Here is a 3,501-nt window from a genome sequence, read left to right as displayed (position 1 = left end):
CATGAGCTCATGAGCTCATGGCCTGCGCTAGGGCTAGACATGCATCATTCTTGTCTGCGCATCATTCTCTGTTGCATTCCTTTCTGTGTGTGATCTACTTCTTTGTGTTTGTCTGCTCGTATGCTATTTCTGTGCTTTATTTTCTTGTATTCTTTTGTTTGTGTTCTGCTTTCTATTGTCTCTACTTTCTCTTTCTATCTTTATCTTCTATATACTGCTTCGCTATATTATGTTATTCGTCTACTAATCGACCCCAAATAAATGAACATAACTAATAACCCCGACCCTACTAAGAACTCCCCAGTTTTTACCCCTTCTCTCTCCCTTTCCCCTTCAGATGAAAGTAAGAGTACCTTACCATAGTTCGCTGATGACCGTTCGCAAGAAGAGGATTCTGCTCTAGATAGTCTTCTGAGTCTAGGGTGAATATCGTTCTTTGATTATAGGTATATACTGTGAGACCAGCCAATGTCTGCACCCCGTTCGTATGTGCACTTTAACCTAAATCCTGTGTATGAGATTCCTATTGTGTGGCTACTTTATGAGGTACCAGAGAGAAGTCCTATGGAAAAGTCTGATCGTGCAGAGGAGTAGCAGATGATGTTCTATCTTTTGATGACGTTCCACTTGACTTGAGTTTTGAAGACCTAGAACGCACTTTTCCTCGCTTTAGTAGTTTAGAGGGACTAGGTGAGTATAGAGTATAGGCTAGCCTAGGTGCCAGCTTAGGGACCTCTTTAATAGGTCAGGACCTGGGATGTTGTATGTATATATATGTATATACATATTATTTAGCTATATCTAGGGGTGTTCTAACTAACAGTCTATATGCTAATAAAGGCTGAGTCACCGAACGTTGTCAACTACTTGTGATGTATTTTTTGTGTGGTTGTTTATAACTGTTTTATCTCTTATTACTTGTGAATTGATTTTAAATGATTCTATCTATTAATCTAAACGTTTTCAAAAAAAAAAATAAAATAAAATAAAATATACACCACGCAAATTAACTACGCGTTTAACAACGAATCAGGCTCGTATGATAAATAATAGATAATAATTAGGAAGACAAATTGGTAGTGCTCAGTTTCCAGTATGATCTAGACATATTGAAAATTGGTTCGTTACATCTCTTACCTTGCCAAAAGTTGCTTTACAGTATTTATTTATTTTAATTGCCATTTACTCTACTTGTCATTCAAATCACTTGCTTTTCACCTTCTAAACCCCGATTACAACCTTTAAAGCCAATAATAAGAACATACTTCCTTGCAGTTCCTTGAGAAGATGACCCGAGATTTAAATACTCGGTTATCAATTTTAAAAAAGGGGTTTGTTACTTGTGACAACTAAAATGTTTGCACGAAGGGATTTTTGTTGGTTTAGAGACTATATCTACAACGCGACTGCTTTTATGAACTTCTTTACTGGCAAAAATCCTAACGTCAAAATGGCGCCGTTGCCGGGGAACTGCTAACGTGTGCCTTATTATTGGTTATTATAAATATTTTTCTTTTACTTGTTTATTTATTTCTGTTTCTCTTCACCATTCGCCACCATATGATCCTTCCTTACCCCAATACCAATCCAATCACTCCCAATCACCGCCACTTTCCTATGTATCATGTCCATATCCGGCAACCCGAGAAGCAGAGGTTCGCCCAAAGGAAACAGTAAATAAACTTCAAACAACCATTCGACAATTGGAGCAAGCAATAATTCAATGGGTTTCTAGGCACTCAAATACACAAGGATCAACCACAGCCTCATGTGAACAGTCTAACGAAGAGCGTAGCATGAAGGAGATACCAGAAACTCCAGTGGACAAGACAGAGAATGAATTCGTACTAGAACAAGTAGAAGAAGCTGTCATTGTTCAAGAAGAAGAGTTGGTTGAAGATCTAGGAGATGCTGAACCTCCATGGGAATCCAGAACTGAGGAGAACTCCGTCAAGGACGCTACAGTTGATGCTAAGGGGGATATTGTACAATCTCCAAGGCAAGTTGTTTATGAAGAATCAGACGGAATAACCCAGGACACAAATTCCCTTGATAATGATAGTCACAAGTCAAATTCTCTTAGCAATGAACTGGCATCCGCAAGTGAATTCTCTGAGGTCGAAGAATCTTCCCCAAGTGAATATGAAGACGATGCGGAGGTAGATTTCTCTCAACCTCCAATCTATGACTCAAGTGTTGAGGAAGACATAGAAGACTTTGACCAGGACACAGATACAATTGTAGAACCTTGCAATGAAGTGGAGGAATTCACAGAAGAGCACAAGGGAGTAGAACTTACAGAACCACCGGAAACACCTATCCCAAGGCTATTACCACCTAATACAAGCTTCAAGTGGGTACAATCCTTAACCTATAACTTTACTTATTCACTTGAATATGGTTTGCTTGAAATAGATGGCCAGCTTAGAGCTCTTTGCGGCTTTAAGAGTAAGAGGGAAATGGCTCGTACTCAGAGCTGGTGCACAAGGTTTAATAAGGTTCCACGCTTCACCTCGAAGTACATGGATTGGTATCATGCTCAATTGCATGGGTCACGAAGAACGTTTGGTCACCATGGTGAGATTCTACTTTTTAAACCGCCCGGATGGAAACATATAGATCAAGACGGAGGCGGATTTAATAGCAAAGCTTGGGATCCTGGAATCTATTCTGACATTCGTCACCCCGGGAGCCTGAAAATTTGTCTGAAGCTGCTCAGAAGCTTTACATGCCTAGTATGGGACCCCGGAGGCTATTGGCATTCCAAGCACTGGTGGAGATTTTTGGACGAATTTAAACATAAGCTGCCATAGCAGGAAGCTCCTCCAATGTCCAACTTAAGGACTTTAACTAAAAGTGATAGGTGGGAGACAACCCACCATGGTATGGTCGCTTCTTTTTTTTTCAATTTATTTCTTGTTAATTGCTTTTATTTTTATTTCCTTCTCATTTTACTTCATTGAACCTGGAATCATGCATATCATTTATATTAATCATTGCATTCTGCATTTATCTTACATATAAAAAAAAGGGATGCACGACGCGACCGCATGTCCCATGCGATCGCGTCATATTGCGAAAACACTATCCACGCGACCGCGTCACCCACGCGGCCGCGTGCCCTGGAGATCGGCGTCAAAATCCAACCTCCAGAAAGTTAGGCTGGAATCGTGCGGCCCTTGTGCGTTTTGCACAAATTGGCCCACGCGATCGCATGCACCATGCGATCGCGTCACTTGCACAAAAACAATCCCACGCGACCGCGTGAGCGACGCGATCGCATCGCATGGATTGCACAACACAGTAGAAGGAGACAGAGAGTTGCGCCAAAACGACGCTGGAGTCATGCATCTAGCACAAATTCCAGTGACGCGATCGCGCGACCCACGCGATCGCGTCACCCCCCTCTTCTACCCCCTCCATGCGATCGCGCGACCCACGCGATCGCGTCACCTCCATTTTCACCCCCACCACGCGACCACGTGCCCCACGCGGCCGCGT

This window comes from Arachis ipaensis, chromosome B10 (genome assembly GCF_000816755.2).
Source record: "Arachis ipaensis cultivar K30076 chromosome B10, Araip1.1, whole genome shotgun sequence".
Lineage (NCBI taxonomy): Eukaryota > Viridiplantae > Streptophyta > Magnoliopsida > Fabales > Fabaceae > Arachis > Arachis ipaensis.
The sequence above is the reverse complement of the archived record's forward strand: the minus strand, read 5'-3'. Positions refer to the sequence as shown.